Source organism: Heterodontus francisci, chromosome 20, assembly GCF_036365525.1.
Source record: "Heterodontus francisci isolate sHetFra1 chromosome 20, sHetFra1.hap1, whole genome shotgun sequence".
NCBI lineage: Eukaryota > Metazoa > Chordata > Chondrichthyes > Heterodontiformes > Heterodontidae > Heterodontus > Heterodontus francisci.
The window spans coordinates 21,632,754-21,657,002 of NC_090390.1; the positions used below are offsets into that span (position 1 = coordinate 21,632,754).

Below are 24,249 nucleotides of genomic sequence, written 5' to 3' on the forward strand. Positions count from 1 at the left end.
GATGGAGAACTCCATTATCCATGTGCCAGCAGTAGCTATCGGAGCTGGATCAACTTTCTCTGCTGCGCATTGGTTGTAGCACCAGCAGTGGTGGTTGCTAGGTTGAAATTGGAACTTGGAGGAGATGGTTCCATTACTGAGGCCATGGCCAGCAAAGAGGCTGCAACTATCAAAAGTGACGGTATCTGCATAATAACCATCTCATGCATCCACCTCTCCTTCATCCCACACTGTCTTCGTATTTACAAGCTGCAGATGGTGTAAGCATGCACCCTTACTTATCATACCACATACCTTAACCTTGTGCCTTTTTCCTTTCAAATACACCAGTGCAACCTGGCCAGGCCATGGAGGAACATCAAGAAGACAGTGATGATGACGATACACCATCACTCAATTTTACACTCATAGCCAAGAACACGGATACCAACACTGCTCGTAATTTAAAGGATAGCATGAAGACAGGATCTGCATGTGATGATAAAGTGGGCATGAGTGGCCTGCAGTCAGGGCAGAGGGCAAAGATAGCACAGGTGCTAGCTCGTGAGAGGGCGAGGTCACACATGAGTTCTGCTGCACAGGACTCAGATGAGCACATCGAAGGCGCAGCCTACAGCAGAAAGCTGATGGGTCTGCAGAATGAAATGCTTGGTGCATTGGCAGGCCTGCCATAAAGCTTGCGGTCAATGTCAAGGAGCATGGAGGAGTCCATTTCCAACTTGGCACAGGGATTTTTGCAGAGCTTGGAGCCCATCATCTCCAGCATGGAAGTGATGGCCAACTATATCAGTAGACTTGTGGGCCAAACCAGAATGTAGCATCTGATGGCCAATGTCTCAGCTTCTATTGCAGTACAAGGCAGCTTCCACCAGAAGTCTGAGTCATGCATGTTCAGTTTGTTGCCAACATGACCGTTGGTTACAGTGTGCAAAGGGGGTTGCAGGCTATCACAACACTCCAACAGGTTACTAGGATAGCTCAGGATCCACCTTCTGGGAGCAGCAGTGATTCCATGGAGCACAAACCTGCTGTCCTCTCTCAGGAAGATAGCACTTGTCCTCTCACAAATGCCACTCTGCCACTGCCCTTGCTACTGCCGATCAGCCAGCCAGTCCAGAGTGCTACAGCACAAGCTGAGATGATGCAGTCCATAGCCGAAACTTCTAGGCCCAGAGCAGCTCAAGGTTGTCCTCCAAAGCAATCTCCAGCAGTCTTCCATCAGCCATGCTGCAGCCACAGGGGTAGCACTGTGTAGGAGCATTAGGACAGGCATAGGCACATGAAAGACAGGCACTAAGGGAATGCACAAGGGTGATTAGTTAACTTTTGTATGCAATATAGAATTACTTCATTGATAAATTTGGTTTGGAATATTTATTTTGCGTAGGATTTTATTTTTACATTGTGGTCAAATGGATGTTGTGATGGTCAGTGACAGAGGGAAGGTAAGGAGTGGGACAGTTGGTGAATGGGGAATTGGTATTGCACATAGATGAACTCTTCACGGAGAGCCCGGTCAGAAATGGGCTATCAAGGTTGCCTCCTTACTTCTCTTCCTCTTTCTCCTCCTCCTCCTCCTCACTCCTGCTCCTCAGCTGCTCACCATCTAGCTGGTGGCAAGTGCTGTCCCCTCATGATGGCGAGGTGTGCAGCCTGCAGCAGACCACCATGAATCTTGACACCCGCTCTGCTGAGTACAGCACGGCTCTTCCAGAGCAGTCCAGGAAGCGGAAGTGTTGTTTCAGTACATCAATGTCTGCTCTTTCATATTTCATATAGCAACATCCAAGTCATCAGCCACGTGATTAGCAGGTCGCCCTTGTCACCTGGTACCCACCCTTTGGTTTGTCATGGTGACTGAAATGCAGATGACACAGCGGACTGCTGAAAATTGAAGGCATCTTGACTGTTGCCAGGATACAGGGCATTGACCTGCATGATTCACAGCACTGAGGGAATGCAATCCCTTTCGGTTCCGGTATAGGGCAGAGTTGACATATGGCACCAGCAAAGTGATATGTGGGCAGTCAGTGCCACTTTGCAGCATGGGAAAAAATGCAATCCTAGTCATGCCATCGGCTCCCTCTACCTGCTTCTCTCTGGCAAGAGAGAATGAAATGTAGTTAGTTCTCAATGAACAGGGAGCCTCAGTGATCTCCCTCACGCAACAATGGACAGCAAATGGGTGCTCCAGTTTCCTCCCACAGCCAAAGACTTACAGGTTGATAGGTAATTTGGCCATTATAAATTGCCCCTAGTATAGGTAGGTGGTAGGGGAAGTGAGGGAAGGTGGGGATGTGGTAGGAATATGGGATTAATGTAGGATTAATATAAATGGGTGGTTGATGGTCGGCACAGACTTGGTGGGCCGAAGGACCTGTTTCAGTGCTGTATCTCTAAATAAAATAAATAAATAAATAAAACTGTGAGATATTGCAAATGTCTCCAACTCTCGCCTGGAAAGAACCAGACACATAAATGTTCATCACTGCAGTCACCCTGCTCTGACGTTGCAGTTGTGGCTGCAGCTTTTGGCAGATTTCAGAGAGAGCGTACTTACTGAAGTACAGACGTCTCACACATTGCTCCTCACTGGGGTCTAGGCAGAAGATTTGCTCTCTGGCATCTCAGGCAGATATAGCCTCCTGCTGAGAACCCTTCCCCCTTCCTCCTCCTCCTCCCTCTTCCAGCAGTGTGTCCTGCTCTGCGTGGCCTCTGTTCATCCTCCAAGTCTTGCTGTGTTCCAAGGGAATGCTGACTAGCGCACAGCCAAAATTTTACATAATTCCCTCCCCACTAGGAGCGGTCTGGAGGTGGGGAGGAGGCGTAAAATCGCGTGAGAGACAGGGGCGCCGTTCCCGTTGCCTACCCGCCTGCATTGCTATTTTACCAGCGGTGGGGAAGGTGGCAAACTGCACGCCTGCCCCAGGCCAACTGAGGCCCCTAAGTGGCCAATTAATTGCCACTGAAGGGCCTCCTCCCGCTGCCGCTGGTATTTTACCAGTGGTGGCTGGAAACCAGCGCCTTGGAGACCTCACAGTAAAATCTGGTGGCCTCCTTGGGAGCTATGGAGGGGCTTCCTTATCGGGCACCCTATGCCCCACGGAGGGCACCCCCAACATCACAAGCCACCTCCGCTGGAACACTTCCCCTCACCCTCTTGATCGATCCCCTGCCTTGCCAGGGCCCAGCCAATTGTCCCCAGCAATGTCCATGTTGCTCCTCTCACTGGTGCAGTCCCAGCAGTGGCCAACGCTCCCAATGGCGCTGATGGGACTGAGGAGCTGCCAGCCCTATTTGGTCGGCACTCCTGGAGGTAGGACCTACTGCCTCAGAGGCACAGAAGTCATGACCAAGGCCAAGTAAGGGCCTGGATCACGTAAAATTGCTGCATGGCATCCAGACCCGGTGGAGGCAGGCTAGTCCCCGACTTTCCAGCTGTTAGGTGGGGCCACTGCCGCAACATAAAATTCCGGCCTATGTCTGGGAGCAACCTTTGAAGTCAGCAAAACCTTCTTCAGCACCTGCCACACCACTCCCTTTAGACTTTGGCAACTTGTAACAATGACATTAAGCACCAAACACTTGTGGAATTCAAACAGTAACCAGAAGAAATCAACCTGCAACTGACCTGAAAGTAGTTGATGATCCCTTTAAATCGGATTGGTCAGGGATGCTTCCTGCTGTTGAATGTGTGTTCAGCTGCATGAGGTTAAGAGTGGGTGTTAGCTGGTGCATTGAGCTGTGAAGTGACACTGCTGTTTTTTTTTTATTTCCAAAATATACTTTATTCATAAAAAGCTGTAAAAAATACATTACAAAACAGTTCCAAAAAGCACCAAGTCAAACAATACAAAGAATGCGAAGGAGATCAGTTTCCTTCAATACAGGAGTGAGTTGCTTCACAACCCTTCCAATTCATTTTACATGCCATGTACATTTTACAGCAAACAAATATTTTCTGGCTACAGTTCGAGGGGGTTTCCATGGATCCAGCCCCTCAGTTCACCTTGGTGGGGGGACCTTACACAGTGGTCTTTCCCCACTGAGCCTTTGCCGCGGCTGCCCCAAGCTTCAGTGCGTCCCTCAGCACGTAGTCCTGGACCTTGGAATGTGCCAGTCTGCAACATTCGGTCGTGGACAACTCTTTGCGCTGGAAGACCAGCAAGTTTCGGGCAGACCAAAGAGTATCTTTCACCGGATTGATAGTCCTCCAGCAGCAGTTGATGTTTATCTCAGTGTGCTTCCCTGGAAACAGCCCATAGAACACAGACTCCTGTGTTACAGAGCTGCTTGGGATGAACCTCGACAAAAACCACTGGCATCTCTTTCCACACCTTTGCAAAGACACATTCCAGAAAGAGGTGGGCAACCATCTCTTCCCCACCGCAGCCATCTCAAGGGCATTGTGCAGAGGGTATGAGACTCTGGGCGTGCAGGAAGGATCTGACGGGGAGGGCTCGTCTCACCACCAGCCAAGCTATATCTTGGTGCTTGTTTGAAAAGTGACACTGCTGGTGCCAAGTCAGCATTAGACACTGATTGATGTTTTGATCTGCCTCCTGTGTACACTGGATGCTCACTGCCAGCTAATGCCCTCACCAATATGGCGGCCAGCTGCAGAAGTGTGTGCGTGCATCACAGATGCCATTTTGGAGCTCTAATGGCACTCGTAGCACCCAAAAACGCTCAGAAATGAGCCCAATTTTGTACCTATGCATTTTTGGATAACAGAATACATGCTTTTAATGTGTCGTGTAATGTTCAACTGTGTTCGAGAATCCAATGTAAATTAATTGAACGTAAATAACAAGGTGCTCCCGAGAGTTTTCTTTCTGTCAGACTCTATTTGCAGTGTCCATTCAGAGAGTCGTGATATCAATCTTTTAGGCACCTTGTCAGAGAATTAAAGTTGGCCTTAAATGTACACAGTTGAAATCTGACTGTTCCCTCAGTGCTGAGTAAAAGAAAAAAAACAGAACGAGCTGAATTACCAATCAGTTAATGACAGACAGTAATAATAGTCTGCTGTAAATGTAACCAGATCACTGAGACCACTGGCCTTAATATTCTTACTGCTGCTCATATCATTCGTTTTTTTTAAAAAAAGAATGGAGCTTTGTAATGCTCTGCATTCGTATAGCGCCTTTCACTACCTCACAATGCCCGAAAGCGTTTTATAGCCAATGAAGTACTTTTGAAGTACTGTTGAAAAGTAGAGAACGCAGCAGCCAATTTGTGCACAACAAACTCCCACAAATAGCAGTGTGATAATGACCAGATTACCTGTTTTTGTGATGTTGCTTGAGGGATAAATATTAGCCATGACACTGGGAAGAACTCAGTACTGCGCTGGAGTATCAGCCTTAGTTAGGTACTCAAATGTATGGACTGGGACCTAAACCCTCAACCCTCTGACTCAATCTTAACTCTAGCTGCCCAGTGGGAATGGTGTTAGATAGGGTTAAGATGGCTGAAGGTGGAGGTGTCACACCACACTGCCACCGCATTCTCACCACCGACTATCTTAACTGACCTCAGATCAGGCACAGGTTAGCTACTCAGTCCTGGCTGGTGGAGGCTTAATTTAAATGGAAACTCCACAGCCCAGTGACATCATCTGACATTTTTTCACAGTAGCTGAAATTTCTCAGGTTCAAAATAGGGTTTATAATCAAAATTTTAAAAAGCATCATAGTTTAGAACGACATGATTAGATTTACTCGTTGAATTGTCTTTTGTGTCTTTTAATAGTTTCATTATAGTTTTACTTCTATCCCTCAGCCTGTCTCAGAAGCCTGAGTTAGGCTGGATATTTTTTATTTCACTGCAGTTAGAGGGAGCTTTCAATCCCATCCCTGTATTCTGCGCATGTGCAGTTGGCAAAGTTTTCCAGCATCCAATCTGTGCATCAGCCGGAATTGCAGGGTGAGGGGGGAGGATGGGTGAACACCTCATCCTGCAAAGATTTTAGTTCCTTTTGCTTTTCCTTTGTTTGCAGGAATATGGAGATTAAATTCTTAAAGCTTCTTTATTGTGCCAGTGAATTACATTGATATAACTATATTAACTACTTTCCTTTCTGAACCGCTCAGACAGAAAGCAGCTATAAACAGCAGATGTAAACAGAAGCACTTGGGATTCTAGATTATTGCTTGGTGATTAGAAATGAAAACAAAGAGCCTACAGAGGATAGATTACTATTCATTGCTGTGGAAAACTCAATTAAGAAATCACTCTTCTGAACCATTTTTGAGGCTAAAGTTAAAACTGCATGAATGATAACTTTTGAACATTTTATGAGATAATGGGATAAACATCTCCTCTCTTTCCTGGCAGTAATTGCCCTTCATGAAATAAATTTGTGTAATCTCAACCCAGTTACTGGTGGGCACAGCTTCTTGATACAAAACCATCCAGTTTGGCACTGAAATTCGCAATAACTTGGCAACCTCATTCAGACAGACCAAAAGAATGATTTGTGTGGAAAACTGGAATATCATACTCAGCCATCAAGAGTTAAAGGTTAAGCCTGTTTGTAATTCTTCGGCCTGGCCAGTATTCCCTTTACAGCTCTCTAAACTTCATTGAGACTTTTATATTTCAACCTCTCACATTCTCAGGTGCCTATCACAAGGACAATTACAAAATACTTTCCAGTAATGGATATTATTCTGTGGTTTTCCTTCTGCATCCTACGTAGACCTATTAGAATTGCTGCAAATGAGAGGACATTGAAGATGTAGTGGTATAAATAGTGATTTAGTATAAATTCTGAGTGGAGTTCTACTCATCCTGGTGCGGCCACTATGTGAACGACGCGCCCACCTGGAAGGCGCTGGCCAGGGACATGAAAGGCGGCCCGAGTGCCCATGAGGCGGTCGTCGAGGCTCAGGGCCTCAATCCGGCCTCGGTCGTCCTTCCACCGCCACTGCTGGGAGCCGGGAAAGAACCTCCACCGTGAGCTGGATGGTGACCGTGAGCACAGCATCAGCCTGGAGGACGCTGATATCGAGGAGGCCGTGCAGGCTGTGGGCTGGCCTGCTCGCCAGGGTCGCGACCCCCGTCGGCCACCTCCACCCCTCCCCCTCGCACCCCCTCCCCCTCACACCCCCTTCCCCCCACCTCCTCCCCCCGGCATCCATCGCACCCCCTTTCCCCCGCACCCACTCCCCCCTTCCCTCTCCCTCCATGAAATCACAGAGCTTACTTGTTAGCTCCTATCCCTGAGCAGGGGCCCCAACTACCCCACTGCTTTGTGGGCGTCTCAGGAGAGACCAAGGCTAAGGGAGTAAACCCTAACAGAAAATCCGGAGCGGAACCCCGAAGGCGGTCATGTGTCACCTTTGGCATGTTTCCAGCAGTTCCTGCAGCCATACCCGTGCCAAACATCGTGCTCTGCACTCCTTTGGACCTCACCGGGAAGGCCGAGAGGCCTTCACCAACTCGTTCTTTCATACTAAACCCTGTCACCAGGTTTCTTGGAGGCACCCAAGATCACGTCGTTGGCACCAGCTGGACCTCATCGTCACAAGGCGAGCCTCTTTAAACAGTGTTCAAATCACACGCAGCTTCCACAGTGCAGACTGCGACACCGACCACTCCCTGGTGTGCAGCAAAGTTAGACTCAAACCAAAGAAGCTACATCACTCCAAGCAGAAGGGCCGCCCGCGCATCAACACGAGCAGAATTTCTTATCCACAGCTGTTACGCAATTTTCGAAATTCACTTGAAAAAGCCCTTCAAAACACTCCTACAGGGGATGCAGAGACCAAGTGGGCCCACATCAGAGATGCCATCTATGACTCAGCAATGACCAGCTATGGCAAACGTGTGAAGCAGAATGCAGACTGGTTTCAATCTCACTTTGAAGAGCTGGAACCTGTCATAGCCGCTAAGCGCATTGCACTGTTGAACTACAAGAAAGCCCCCAGCGAGTTAACATCTGTAGCACTTAAAGTAGCCAGATGCGCTGCACAAAGAACAGCCAGGCGCAGCGCAAATGACTACTGGCAACACCTATGCAGTCCTATTCAGCTGGCCTCCAACACTGGAAACATCAGAGGAATGTATGATGGCATTCAGAGAGCTTTTGGGCCAACCATCGGGAAGATCCCCCCCCTCAAGTCTAAATCGGGATACGATCACTGACCAACGCAAGCAAATGGACCGCTGGGTTGAGCACTACCTAGAACTGTGCTCCAGGGAGAATGTTGTCACTGAGACCGCCCTCAATGCAGCACAACCTCTACCAGTCATGGATGAGCTGGACGAACAGCCAACAAAATCGGAACTCAGTGATGCCATTGATTCTCTAGCCAGTGGAAAAGCCCATGGAAAGGATGGCATTACCCCTGAAATCATCAAGAGTGCCAAGCCTGCTATACTTTCAGCACTCCACGAACTGCTTTGCCTGTGCTGGGATGAGGGAGCAGTACCACAGGACATGCGCGATGCCAATATCATCACCTTCTTTAAGAACAAGGGTGACCGTGGTGACTGCAACAACAACCGTGGAATCTCCCTGCTCAGCATAGTGGGGAAAGTCTTCGCTCGAATCACTTTAAACAGGCTCCAGAAGCTGGCTGACCGTATCTACCCTGAGGCACAGTGTGGTTTTCGAGCAGAGAGATCCACCATTGACATGCTACAGGAGAAATGCCATGAATAACAGATGCCCCTTTACGTTGCGTTCATTGATCTCACCAAAGCCTTTGACCTCGTCAGCAGACGTGGTCTCTTCAGACTACTAGCAAAGATCAGATGTCCACCAAAGCTACTAAGTATCATCACCTCATTCCATGATAATATGAAAGGCACATTTCAGCATAGCGGCACCTCATCAGACCCCTTTCCTATCCTGAGTGGATAGAGTGAAACAGGGCTGTGTTCTCACACCTACACTGTTTGGGATCTTCTTCTCCCTGCTGCTTTCACATGCGTTCAAGTCTTCAGAAGAAGGAATTTTCCTCCACACAAGATCAGATGGCAGGTTGTTCAACCTTGCCCGTCTAAGAGCCAAGACCAAAGTATGGAAGGTCCTCATCAGGGAACTCCTCTTTGCTGATGATGCTACATTAACATCTCACACTGAAGAATGTCTGCAGAGACTCACCAACAGCATTGCAGCTGCCTGCAACGAATTTGGCCTAACCATCAGCCTCAAGAAAACAAACATCATGGGACAGGACGTCACAGGTGCCCCATCCATAAATATCAACGACCACACTCTGGAAGTGGTTCAAGAGTTCACCTACCTAGGCTCAACTATCACCAGTAACCTGCCTCTCGATGCAGAAATCAACAAGCGCATGGAAAAGGCGTCCGCTGCTATGTCCAGACTGGCCAAGAGAGTGTGGGAAAATGGCGCACTGACACGGAACACAAAAGTCCGAGTGTATCAAGCCTGTGACCTCAGTACCTTGCTCTACGGCAGCAAGGCCTGGACAACATATGTCAGCCAAGAGCGACGTCTCAATTCATTCCATCTTCGCTGCCTCCGAAGAATCCTTGGCATCAGGTGGCTGGACCGTATCTCCAACGCAGAAGTCCTCGAGGTGGCCAACATCCCCAGCATATACACCCTACTGAGCCAGCGACGCTTGAGATGGCTTGGCCATGTGAGCCACATGGAAGATGGCAGGATCCCCAAAGACACATTGTACAACGAGCTCATCACTGGTATCAGACCCACTGGCTGTCCATGTCTCTGTTTTAAAGACGTCTGCAAACGCGACATGAAGTCCTGTGACATTGATCACAACTCATGGGAGTCAGTTGTCCGTGATCGCCAGAGCTGATGGACAGCCTTAAAGGCGGGGCTAAAGAGTGGCGAGTCGAAGAGACTTAGCAGTTGGCAGGACAAAAGACAAAGCGCAAGGGGAGAGCCAACTGTGTGACAGCCCCGACAACCAATTTTATCTGCAGCACCTTTGGAAGAGTCTGTCAATCTAATATTGGCCTTTATAGCCACTCCAGGTGCTGCTTCACAAACCACTGACCACCTCCTGGCACTTACCCATTGTCTCTCAAGACAAGGATGCCAAAGAAGAATGGATATTATTATGGCAGCAGATCACAGTAAGAAGGGCTGAGAGAGAATGCATAACAATTGCCTTCTCTCTGAGACTGGTTGGGTTTAATTTTCCCAGCTATCTGCTTGACCCCACAATAGTAATTGGCCTCAGTGTGAAAAATGAGTCTAATCCTCTCCTTGTGAGGTTGTGTTACTGTTTACATTGACCTAAATGTGTACTCCAAAACTAAAATTAATTCACCAAAGGGAGAAGAAAGTTAGGTTTGAATTTGGCTCTAGTAGAAAGTGCTATAACCATCTGTGACATATTCTGACACCACTACAAAGAAGTCATTAAGAGCTTTCCCACAGAGCAGTTTTACTTCCAATTTACTCAGCCTCTCAACATAGGACAACCCCCTCATCCCAGGGACCAATTAAGTAAATCTTCGCTGCACTGCCTCCAGTGCAAGTATATCCTTTCTAAAATGTGGAGAACAAAACTGCACACAGTATCCCAGCTGCAGTCTCACCAAAGCCCTGTACAATTTTAGTTCGACTTCTTTATTCCTGTACTCCAATGCCCTTGCAATAAAGACCAACATGCCATTTGCCTTCCTAATAGCCTCTGCACCTGCATGTTAACTTTGTGCATCCCTTGTATGAGAATGCCCAAGTCTCTCTGAACATCAACATTTACCAGTTTCATACCTTTTAAAAAATATTCTGCTTTTCTATTTTTACGCCCATGGTTTAGATTTGCTGTGGAAAAGGGACAAGGAGCAATCCAGAGTAAAAATACTTAATTGGAGGAGGGTCAACTTCAATGGGGCAAGAGCAGATCTGACCAAATAAATGGGAATCAAAGACTGACAGGCAAAACGGTAACTGAACAATGGGCTGCCTTTAAAGAGGAGATAGCTCGGTTGCAGTCAGGATGTATTCCCACGAGGGGGAAAGATAGGGCAAACAGATCCAGAGCTCCCTGGATGACTAAAGAGATAGAGAAGTTGTAGCAGAAAAAAGCTGCATATGACAGATGTCAGGTGGATAATACAATTGAGAACCAGGCTGAATCTGGAAAGGTTCAGACGGCAAGTGAAAAAGCAAATAAGAGAAGCAAAGAGACAGTGTGAGACGAGACCAGCAACTAACATAAAAGGGAACCTAAAAGTCGTCTATCAGCATATAAATAGTAACAGGGTGGTAAAAAGCAGAGTGGGGCTAATTACAGACCTAAAAGTAGTTTTATGCATGGAGTCAGGGGAATGTGACTGAGGTACTAAATGAGTACTTTGCATCTGTCTTTACTAAGTAAGAAGACGCTGCCGAAGTCATGGTGTAAGAGGAGTTAGTTGAAACACTGGATAGGCTAAAAATTGATAAAGAGGAAGTACTAGATAGGTTGACTGTAAAGTTGTTAATTCTCCAGGACCAGATGGGATGCATCCAAGGGTACTGAAAGAAGCAAGGATGGAAATTGCGGAGGCACTCGCCATAATCTTCCAATTCTCCTTTGATATGGAGGTGCTGCCAGAGGACTGGAGAACTGCAAATGTTGCACCCTTGTTCAAAAAAGGGTTTAAGAAGAAGCCCAGCAAGTACAGGCCAGTCAGTTTAACCTCAGTGGTGGGAAAGCTTTCAGAAACAATTATTCAGGACAAAATTAAGTTATTTGGACAAATGTGGATTAATTAAGGAAAACCAGCATGGATTTCCAAGAGTAAATCATTTTGACGAATTTACTTGAGTTTTTTGATGAGGTAACTGAGACGGTTGATGAGGGTGATGTGGTTGATGAGGTGTACGTGGACTTTCAAAAGACATTTGATAAAGTGCCACATAAAGGATTGTCAGCAAAGATGAAGCCCATGGAATGAAAGGACAGTAGTAGCATGGATACAAAGTTGGCTGAGTGACAGAAAACAGAGTAGTGGTGAATGTTTGTTTTTCAGCCTGTGGGAAGGTATATAATGGGTTACCCAGGGATCGGTGGTAGAACCCCTGCTTTTCTTGATACATATTAATGACACAGTTTCAAACTTTACAGATGACACAAAACTTGAAAATATTGTGAATTGTGAGGAGGATAGCGATAAACTTCAAGAGGACATCGACAGGCTGGCGGAATGGGCAACAAGTGGCAGATGAAATTTAATGCAGAGAAGTGTGAAGTGATTCATTTTGAGGGAAGAACAAGGAGATGCAATATAAATTAAAGCATACAGTTCTAAAGGGGGTGCAGGAACAGAGGGACCTGGGGGCATATGTGCAGAAATCATTGAAGGTGGCAGGGCAAGTTGAGAAAGTGGTTAATAAAGCATATGAGATCCTGGGCTTTATAAATAGGGGCATAAAGTACAAAAGCAAGGAAGTTATGATGAATCTATATAAAACACTGGTTCAACCTCAACTGGAGTATCATGTCCAGTCCTGGGCACCACACTTTGAAGCAAAGTGATGTGGAATTTCCTCCCTGGGGAGTTTCACAATCTTGGGTTGGGGCCTGACTCAACAGCATTTAGACAATGAGGGCAGCATTGTTGTGAAGGGAAAGCACTTTGCACTGATTTGACGGCTGTAGCGTGAATGCATCATAAGAGTGCAACTACTCCAAGCTCCAGTTATCTTACCCTCCAAAATTCATTTCCATACTATAGAGACAGGAAAAAAGCAATGACTCTGTTTTAACAAGGTAAGAGGAGCGAGGTAAAGTGTACAAAATACGTTCATATGAAAACATTGGGCAGCAATTGAAATAATTGTCAGCATATACACAATGTAAGCCTTTCATTATTTATAGACCAAATCACACCTGAATCTACACTTTTCTAAAGTATATACACTCAGCTCATTAACCCTACCTGAGCAGTGAAACTGTTTTAAATTAATCTAGTGGCCCTCTTCTGAGTCATTTCCAAAGCCTCAATATTGCCCAGCATGACTTCTGGGTATGGAAGTCGAAATGAGGCCTAATCAAGGTTTTGTACAAGGGCAAAATAGTATGTTTCATGCTCTAATATAAAGCCCTGTGAATGCAGCCCAGTGCTTTGTTTGCTTTAGCTACAGCTTCACAGATGTGTCACAAACATTAATGAAGTATGATACCAATGGTTTTCACCAACAGCTTCAGTCATGTTTCTTGTAGGGTATAAGTGTGCTGGCATCAGTCTTGTCTGCATGCATAACACTGCACTTGTCTAAATTAAATGTCATTTGTCAAACGCAAATGCATTCCCCTAACACATCAAGATCTGCTGACTGTAGTTTTGTCTCCTCCACAATCCTGGGAGGAGAGCTCGCACAAATCTTTGTATTGTCTGCAAACTTGCCGCTGATCATTCCCCCAATACATTCATCTAGATCATTTATTAAAACAAAAATAAAGACTTGCATTTGTATAGCATCTTTCACAACCTCAGGGCATCCCAAAGTGCTTCACAGTCAATGAAGTACTTTTGAATTATAGGGCTGGATTTTACATCGGGCGGAGGGGAACTGGCCACTGATGTAAAAGTTGAGGGCGAACCCGCTTCCGCCCGGCCCGGGGATCCGTCCTGCATTTTACGGGTCCCCGGGCTTTAATTGCTCCAAGGCGGGACTTCAACCCCCTTGAGGGAGGAAGTCCCGCCTCATTATTGAGCTGCTGGCCAATCATCGGGCTGGCAGCGCTTAGTCCCAGCAGCGCCACCAGGAGCGGTGGCCACTGCAGGGATTGCAGGTCAGCTGAGGACATGGAGCCAGGAGTCCAGGTAAGTTGGGGTTTGCCTCACCAGGCTAATCGGTCACGCCATGCCGAGGCAAGGATGATCGTTTGAGAGGAAGGGGGGGGCGTCTCAGGTTGGGGAAGCGGGGGTGGCCCTCAATCGGGCACCCTGTGCCCATTTGTCTGGGTCCCCCCCCCCCCGTCACTGTGCACTGAGAGGCCACCAGGTTTCACTTGGTGGCCTTTCACATCTCCCGTACACCCGCTTGCCATAGGTAAAATCCCTGTGGAGGCGGGCGAAGGCCTTTAAGTGGCCGTCAAGTGGCCACTTAAGGGCCTTGATTGGCCTGGGGTGGGCGGCCCATTTCTACTCCCCCCCCCCCCACTCCCCAGGCCCACGTAAAGTGAGGCAGAGGCGGGAGCAAGTCGGGAAGACCTCCTGGAGCCTCCCACTCAATTTTACGCCACCCCCCCCACCCCCACCACCATCCGGCTCGCTGGGGTGGCGTAGAATTCTGGCCATACTCTCTGTTGTAATGCAGGAGATGTGGCAGCCAATTTGAGCATTGCAAAGTCCCACAAACTGCAATGTGATAATCTGCTTCAGTGATATTGGTTGAGTGTTAAATATTGGCCAGCATGCCCAGGAGAACTCAGTTGCTCTCCTGCAAATAGTGCAATGGAATTTTTTATGTCCACCTGAGAGGGCTGATGGGACCTTGGTTTAACACTTCATCCAAATAGACAATACCTCCATGGGAAAGACACCTGTTGTCCTCTCTCAGGATGACAGCATGCCTGCTCCCCTGCCATCCAATTTGCCAGGGTTCTTACTAGTATCACACAGCCAGCCTGGCCAGACTGCCCCAGCCCAGGTCGAGATGCTGCCTGAGCTCGAGGTATCCCAGCACAGCCATCTGAAGTGGTTTCAATGGAAGATCACCTCCCAACCAGTTGCCGGGGAGAAACAACACTTCATAAGAATACTAGGATGTGGAAAGGAGCATACAAGACAGACCCTAAGGGCTGGCTTAAGGGTGATACTAATTAATTCTGTTAACTGTTAGAGTTATAATTTAATTGATTGATAAATTTGCTCTGAAATTAGTTTTGGTGTCTGTATTTGTAGTAAAGTAAGGGCATGACCCATGAGGCTCGACTGAAAGAAGGCAATTGGATGATGGTAATAAGGACAGTGGCAATGACTGTGGGAGTGTTGGTGTATGGGGAGGTGGGGTATGAGGGATAATTTAGGTGAAGTGCTCCCTGGTAAGCTGGTCTCTGAGTGTTCTGGCAGCTAGGGCACTGGTAGTCACTACCTCTCCTCCTCCACCTCCTGCTTTTATTGCTACCAATGTGGTGGTAAAGGCTAGTCACTCAGCATGGTAAAATTATGGAGCATGCAGCAGATGACCACAGATTCATGGGGAACAACTCCTCCTGATCTGTACAGGCAGCAGAAGCATTGCTCAAGCACGCTGATTGTTTGCACAATGGTGTTCCTAGTGGCGGCATGGATCTAGTATCTAGTTATAGGCCTGCTCTGCAACTGTGCCTGGATTTCTAACAGAAGTCATGAACAAGTCTGGAGGGAATATCCCTGGTCTCCCAATAGCCAGCCTATAACTAGAGGGCCTGGTTGGAATACAGATGGTAAAGAGGACTGTTACAAGATAAATAAATCAAGACAGCTGGCAGAAAACCATGCACAGACCTGCATGATGTGCTGCCTGAGAGGAATCTCTTTCTATTGATAAAGGTGCCAGGCTGGTGATGGGAAACACACAAGGGTATATGTGTGTGCAGTCAGTGGCAGCTCTAACTCAACCAATCCCCACTCTATAACCTATTTGTGTGTGTGTACATCTCTAGTGTGTGTGTGAGTGAAAGTTGGTGCATTGTTTATTATTTCATTGGTTTGGTTTAGGTAAAATAAAGTTAACTTCTTTCTTTGTTAACTCAAGAAAACCTGCCCAATTGGTTCTTACTATGATCATAGCAAGTAATTAATCAAACATTTACTGAATTGGCCAGTACATCCACTTTAAGGAAGAATTAAACCTGTTGTCGTCAAACAAGGAGAGGGAAAAGAGGGAAACCCTTCAACCCCTCCTCACTTGTCCTTAACAGGAGAAATAAGATTATCATTCCAGCCTCCTATAACTGATGGACAACTATCGACTAATTTCATCAAAGGTCGTATTCTAAAAGGAAGAGGAAAATATGTTGGCATCAAAATTTATCAACATGTCACGTTTTCGCTGTCCCTCCACCCAACGCACATTTCACACCAGTAGGAAGCTCTAGTCTGCAAACTTGACTGTTTTACACACCTCAGCAGTTTTCCAATTTAGAATTCCAGTGCAGCATCAATTAATACCATAATCTGGAACAATGCGTATCATTTCATATTCAGCTTCTTGCTCAGAAGCTGCAAATATGTTCGATAGTAACATTTATCCAAATTCAAACAATATATTCTAGGAATATTGGGTTACTTATGCACAAGTAGCCCCAAAGATTGCCAGAATTACATTTGAATCTTTAATATGTTACAAAGGTCCTATAAGTGGGTCAGTTATCTGGGGTTCGCATGTTGCTGATGATCTTTTATGCATTTCTATGAATCAGCTTATACAGGAGATTGCTTCAATTTCTTTTTTATTCCATTAGGAGTAGGTGTTGCTGCCATTTATGTCAATTCAAACCAAAATAACTGCTGCAAAGATAAGGGGTGAGATTTTGCAGGCAATGACGAAGTCGGGATGTAAAGCAGGTGGCATGACCACGTGGGCAAGGGGTGGCAATGCGAAAGCAATATTGTCGGGCTGTCTAATTAACAAAATACAAGCGGAGGAGGCGGCCAATTAGGGAAGGTGAGTGAGCCTTCCACGCCGACGGCCCAATTAGAGGGCCAGAAGCTCTGCAGCCTCGACATCGCCATGAGAGAGGTGTTTGCTGCTGAGACAGCAAGGGAAAGGTGAGGGCACCTCCATTGTGATGTGCCCTCGCAGGGGTGGCAGAGATTGGCTTTTTCTGTCGAGGCTAATGCAGGTTGGCCCTAGCAGTCGAAGGGGAAACCCCTCCAACGGCAGTGTCAGGGCCACAGGGAGGCCTTTGTCACTGGTGGCCCCCTCCTTGGTCCATGGAGCCTTTGGTTCCGATGGTCCCACTCGGGAAACTGCTGGGAGGCTGCCTCCATAAAGCTGGAAGCTTTCCCACGTGGCTTGGGTTGCTCCATTGCCAGCAAGATGCCAGCGGCCTGGAAAGTGGCCCTAAATTGGGCCTCTATTTATTCAAATTGGCTGCCCACCTCCGGTCAGCAGCGAGACTGCATCAGACAGTCAGTCCGATGAGGCTCCCCAGCGTTCTACCAGCCTGTTGCCATAGGGAGGGTAAAGTCCTGTTCAAATATTCAGTAAAACATTGGCGATATGATTTACTGATTTTCCTCTTTCTTAATTTATTCTGCAGAGTTGGACTTCACTGGCAAGTTTGGCATTTATTGCCCAAACCAAGTTGCCCTGTTGATGTGACCGTGTGGATTGCTAGGCTATTTCAGAGGGCATAAGAATCAACCACATTGTTGTAGGAATGGCATCACATTTAGGCCAGACTGAGTAAGGTAATCAAGTTTCCATCCTTAAAAGGTATTAGTGAACCAGTTGGGTTTTCTTCGATGACAATCCAACAGCTCCATTGTCACATTTAGTGATATCAGCTTTTTACTTTGAGGTTTTTAAAACTGAATTCAAATTCTCAGACTGCTGCGGTGAGGTTTGTATTTGAGTTCTCTGCATTATCATCCATACATCTGGATTACTAGTCCAGCAACATGTCATTGGCCTATTGTAATATAAGCAATTCAAGGTCTCACATATTTCTCAGTTCTGCAAATTTCTGAGCAGTTTAACAGTCTGATGGATAATTGCTGAACAGAAGTGGCCACCTTTCTGCCGACCTGACCAGCCTCAGGGTCACCTGATACCAGACCGGCCCAGAGCCATTGAGCTGCAGCAGGACGGCAGCCATTGTCAATAAGACTCAGCCCTCAAAATGAACCAGGCTTCCAACTGGAGGGATCCCGTTCAGCCAGTCAGCCCCTGAAGGACTCCAGTGGGTTAACATGGGTTACCATGTTCTTTTGGAGCTTAATCAATTCCCAGAGGAAATCAGGGAGGAAGCTCTCGGAGCCTATCCTGAAATTAGCTAGTTTTTGGTTTTTCTTTATTTCCCCCCTCCCAGGGTGAGGAGGGTGGGTTTTCGGGTGAGCTAAAGTTTACTGAGGGTGGATGAGGGGAGGATGCAAGGGTTGGACTAAACTGGGCTGCATTTCAACACCCAAAAACAGGGGAGTTGGTGTCGGAACAGAAGTTAAAGTTTTAAAAATCTCAACCTGACGCCAACCCACCTCCAACCCACCCACTTACAGTTTAAATGGAGGTGGGATAAGAACAGGCGGACAAACAAATAACAGGTTGGCAATTTTAATGAAACTGGCAATCTCTGAGTCAACCTGTTTCACAGGAAACCCTGCAGCTGAAGGAAGGTAAGGACAGCTTCGAGGACAAAGTAAGTGCAGGAATGCTTCAGCCCCGGCTCCACCCCCCTCTTCCCCTCCTCTCCCCCCGCCCAGCTCCCCCGCCATCAGATCCCCACCATACAAGACCAGGGCCGGGCTCAGGCATTGGATCCACCCTGCAATTGAACACCCTGCCTTGGGGTCAGTCATCAAAGGACCCACCCACACCCACAACCCCACCACCACCAGGATCAGACACTCCACCACCCAAATCATGACTCGGACTCTCCTGCTCCTCCAGCCTGCTACTCCCCGCTCGACTGGAAGCCAAACCTGTCAATCAGTCTGACTTCCGGGCTGGGAGGCTATCAAAGGTTCAAACTCCACAGCATGCAGGAAAACACAGGCTTCTGAATTTCCTGTCCGAAATTCCACCGCCCCCCCACCCCCAACTCCCCCCGTGATGTCTCTTGAGAATTGAGTGAGGTTTAGCTGAGTTTAGTATAAGGTATGAAGCAAAGACAGAGAGACAGAGAATGCAGGCTGTTGAACATAATGGAGTCTCTTTATTCTGTTTTACTTTCACTTTCCCTTTGTTAGCATGTGTGATCTACAGCAGCCCCAAGTGTACAGAACACACAATCCAATTGCAATTTCACAACATTTCCACCTTCCGCCTACATAATTCGACCATGTTAATATCTAGGCCTTTGAGTCTGAAGGTGACGAAAGAATGAATAAGTGTTTCAGTGGCAAATGGGCTGAGGTCGGGACTGAGATGGGCAACGTTACAAGGAGGCAAGTCAGCAGTAGTTGTGATGGGAAGTATATGGAGGTGCAAACTCAGTTCAGAGTCAAAGATAACGCCAAGGGTTGCAAACAGCCTGGTTCATGGGAACAATTGCACACTCTTGTCAGTGCTAAGGAATTACTCACGTTGGTATATCTCATTTTTGGGGGTATATTTTTGTCATGAGTACCTGGGGAAGGTGGGGGGGGGGTTGCCGAGTGAGGCATCACCTGAGCACACACAGCAAGGAACAACTGGCAGGACAATCACACGACTAGAACAAAGCCAACTCGATTTTCCTTCAGTTAATTCATGTAAGACAGGCTCCATTACTGGCTCTACCCAGTTGTCCCCTTCACTCTCCATACATCCAATCCCATAGACTGAAATCAACCTTTCCATCTTTCTAACAGCCCGCATGGTAGGACATTTGAATTACGCAGTATATATAATCTTCTCCTTATAATCTTTTTAATTTTAAAAAATAGTTCAGTTGTTTCTGCATTTTTCCATATTTAATGATACGCTTCCTAATTGTTTTATTAACATTAATTTTAAAACTATTTTTACAAGGGTTCAAAATCTGTAAACACATTGGGAAAAGTGCACTTTCTTAAGGCCCTTGTATAACTTGCATCTTTTCAAGCTTAATCTCTATGGCTGTCTCTCTTCAGACACTGGCAGGGAAATTATATATAGAGTGAGAACTTGTTAAATCTAACCTCTGGACATGATTCAACTTATTTAAATAGCGTACTTTATTCCGCTTTTTAATGGAATACATCAGTTTAGGTCAAAAGTTTATTGAACTGGAGTTAATCGTTGGTGCTCAGTTTGCTGTTATACAAAGCAGGTTTAGTTAGAACAGAGTATAATCTCATTATTGATATTGTTAATTGGATGCTCTGTATATTTAATGAAGAAGTGGGGAATTAAATTATTTCTCTTCACAACAGTTCATCTTGAGGGATTCTGTCATTAAAGAAAGGTAACAGCAATCAAATATGAAGAAAGATATTTTGATCATTAAAATATCTTTATACAGATGGTAAATTCCACTGATTTAAACTGTAGAGATTGTAAATAGTTCACCTAAAGCCACTTGCAGTCATCTAAAGCTGACATTTGTTGACAAGATACCTGGGGCTGGATTTTACCAAGGCTTCGATGTTGGGCTCCGTGGCAGAGGGAGGAGGGGCTGGCTGGCAGCAGTCCACCAGGGAGCCAGACGTCAGGAGGGCCTGGCATAATCCTCCAGACGGTGGCGGGGCTTCATGGTGGCACCCCCGCTGCTGGGCGACGGGACCTGGATTTCAATATTTAAACTAATTACAAGCATAAATTTAAATGGACTTACCTTCAGTCTTCCGGGCCCACCTCGATCTTTGTTTCGGCAACTCCCGTGCCTTCAATTCCCTGTCCGTGGAAAGCCGGCGTGACACTGGTGGGGAGAGGGGGGAGGAGTTAGTATTTTCAGTTTGGGGGGTGCGGGGTCAAATAAACATAGTGGGTGTACGGGATGGTGGAAAGGAGTGAACTTCAAACTTTGTGCAGTCTGGTGGGTGCTGGGGTACGGTCAGATTTGAAAGATAAGTGTTTTTTTGGTGGGGAGGGGCAAATAGTTAATGCAATTGTTATTGGGAGTGGGAAAGGGATGTTAGAAATGTATTTACTAAATTTTGGAGGGTGTGTATCTTTAAAAATTCAAATTGACCAGCAGGCCTGATTGCCTTTTAAAAATGGTGTCAGCGTCTGCGCACACGCAGCTGACGCCATTGATGGGGACGGACAGTCCACCCCTTCCACATGATTGGGAGGGCGGGCCACCCTGGATATTTAAATGAGCTGCCGTACGTGAGATCGCGGCGGCTCTTTGGCATACGGCCTGCCATTTTTTTGAGCTCTCCACTGAGATTGGCGGCGGGCTCTTAAAATTCAGCCCCTGGAGACGGATGTTCATTTTCCAGAGCGCAGACCAACCGCTGGGAAACACCTCCGCCAAGGCAACCAATCGGAAATCCACTGGAACACTGCCCACAATTTCCTGGCCAATGAAATCAATGGATGGTCTCTTGTAGAAGACATGTGATACTCGGACATGTACTGCTGCTGTGTGAGAATCCCTCACACCAGTCTGCACTAGAATTACCCACTCAGTGCAACCACACGGTATACAGTTCAGCAAAACGGTGTCTGTGGTATATAATTTCATTATGATCACATTTAGGTCTGAAATTAATAACAGGCATTAAGTGTGAACACTCAAGCAGAAAATGATCAACTAAGGCAATAATTACAGTAATAAGACATCTAATAACTCAGCAACATTACTTTGAGAGGTTTTAACTTTTTATATGACTTTAGATAGGATAAGTGTGACTTAAAAATTGACTTTGGATAACTACATTGTTAAAGAATTTACATTGGTCGTCATACACCAGCTTCCTTAGTGTAAGGCTCATGCAGCATGCACCACATCAAAATGCACCGACTGGAGCAGCTGCAAAGCCCCATTACTGAATACATCTTTCTGACAGCTTTCCATCTTATTGAGGGTGACTAACATTCCTTTCAATTGGCACCTGCATGCTTTAGTGGTCGCATCATGAAATTATACCTGATAATAACATCTGTTATGTAGATGCTCCGTTCTTAAGATGTTTGAGGACTTGTGATAAAGATTGTGGACATTGTTTCATTTGGAAAACTAAACAGATTCTATGGATGTGTTTTTTTTCTACAAGGGTCACTGGGAAGACACTTGATGTTTTGTTTAAAAACAAACCTTTACTGGATGTCACATGCCTTAAGCTAAATAAACAACAGAAGCCTTGGTGATTTGGGGGAGATGTTTACAGAGAAGTGACATGTCAAGAATTATGGTGGTCAGGAGGTTTTGACTTGCTGGATGGGGTGTGGACTGTTTTGAATGTCATTTGGGTTTGTAGGCTGCTGAAAGAACAGCCAGCTCATCTTTCTCCACCTCTTTGAGAGACCCTGCAAAAAAATCCAGCATGTGATAGCTAAAACCTCTGATGCCTCATTTCTCCTGAGAAGCTCCTGGAAAGCCTGAAAAACTGCTCCAGAAGAGATTCCAGTAACCCATCTACATGTACTCAGACACCAGACTGTATGCCATTTGGGGTACAACATATATTCTCCTTTTCTTCAAGAATTAACAAGTATTTGGCCAAAGAATTCATCTTTTGTCTTTTTGTTTGGTTAAAGATCTCTGCGGAGACTTTTTTAAAAAATCTAATCTATGTATGCGTGTATGAGTGTTGGGTATCTAGAAGGGAATATCTATTTACATTCATATTTCAAACTGTGTGTAAATGCTTTGCATCTTTACTGGATAAATATTGTTTTATAATAAACTGATAATTTTGTTGTTTATTAAAGAAACCTGGTTGGTCTATTTTATTCTGGGATAAAGAGTGTACTATATCATTGATTGTATTGGTAACTGGGTAAACATTTAAATTTATTTTGTGACCTGTGGAGAAGTGGAACTAGAGAAAGACAGTGCACTCCTCCTGCCTCAGTCGTAACACATCTGATTCAGTAACTAACCTCATTACCAAAACTTGGCTAGCACTTTCATCACCATTTTCCACCGAACCCGATAGGCCGACTGGCCTCCTTCCGTGCCATAAATGACCCTATACCTCTATGACTCTATAACTCCATGTCGCATCTCCCCATGTCACAGCTCCTCCATGTCACATCATCCCCATGTCATATTTCGCTGTTACACTGCTCCCCCCAAGTCACAGCTCCCCCATGGCACATTTGCCTGTATCACAGCTCCCCCCATCACAGCTCCCCCACAGTCACAGCTCTCCACACAGTCACAGCTCTCCCCCCCCCATGTCACAGCTTCTTGCATCACAGTTCCCCCCAAGTCACATTTCCCTCTATCACAGGTTCCCCCCAAGTCACAGCTCCCCCCATGTCACATTTCCCTCTATCACAGGTCCCCACATGTCACAGCTGTCCCCCAGGTCACATTTCCCTCTATCACAGGTCCCCCCAAGTCACAGCTCTCCACCATGTCATATTTCCCTGTATCACAGGTCCACCCATGTCAGATCCCCCCATGTCACAGATCCCTGTATCACAGCTCCCCCCCGCCCCACCCATGCCCCCGGTCTCTCATGTCAGGAATCACTGAATCGCAGAATCATCGCTCACCCCATGTCACCAATCACAAAATCACAGAATCACTGCTTCCCCCCATGTCACCAAAAAAAGAATTACTGTTCCCCCCCCCCATGTTACAAATCACCAAATCACCAAATCACAGTGATTCTGTGATTTGGTGATTCCTGCCATGGGGGGGGGGGGGAGCAGTAATTTAATGATTCAGTGATTCGTGACCTGGGGGTGAGCAGTGATTCTGTGATTTGATGATTTGTGACATGGGGGGGGTGAATAGTGAGTGGTTAAGGTCTGGAATGCATTGTCTGAGAGTGTGGTGGAGGCAGGTTCAACTGAAGCATTCAAAGAAGACGGGGAAATGGCATGAAGTGAATTGTTCTTTCAGAGAGCAGGTGGGCCGAATAGCCTCCTTCTGTGATTCAGTGATTCATGACATGGGTGGAACAGTGATTCGGGGATTCGTGAAATGTGGGGAGGATTGATTCGTGATGCATGGCATGTCACTTTTGCTTCTCTTACCTCTGTGGCCTCTCATTCTCGATCCTTTCATGAGCAGGATCAGTTTCTCTCTATCCTCTCTGTCCAGAACCTTCTTGATTTTGAATACCTTTATCAAATCACCTCTCAGCCTTCTCTTCACCAAGGAAAACAGTCCTCATTTCTCCAATCTATCTTCATAACTGAAATTCCTTATCCCTGGAACCATTCTTGTGAATCTTTTCTGTACTCTCTCCAATACCCTCACATCTTTCCTAAAGTGCAGCGCCCAGAACTGAACACAATACTCCAGCTGAGGCCGAACTAGTGTCTTATACAAGTTCAACATAACTTCTTTGCTCTTGTACTCTATTCCCCTATTAATAAAGCCCAGGATACTGTATGCTTTATTAACCGCTCTCTCAACCTGTCCTGTCAACTTCAATGACTTTTGCACATGTATACCCAGGTCCCTCTGCTTCTGCATCCCTTTTAGAATTGTACCCTTTATTCTATATTGTCTCCCCATGTTCTACCTACCAAAATGAATCACTTCACATTTCTCTGCATTGAACTTC

General features: G+C 46.3%; 1 long non-coding RNA gene across 1 annotated transcript; it reads right to left on the reverse strand.

The window, feature by feature from the left end:
* Nucleotides 1-4,143: 4,143 nt before the first annotated feature.
* LOC137380906 (uncharacterized) lies at nt 4,144-20,951 on the reverse strand. The gene is made up of 3 exons (XR_010977088.1): nt 20,888-20,951; nt 20,391-20,474; nt 4,144-4,957 (listed from the first exon to the last, which is right to left on the reverse strand). It is a non-coding gene; the product is annotated as an uncharacterized lncRNA (long non-coding RNA).
* Between the last annotated feature and the right edge of the window lie 3,298 nt (nt 20,952-24,249).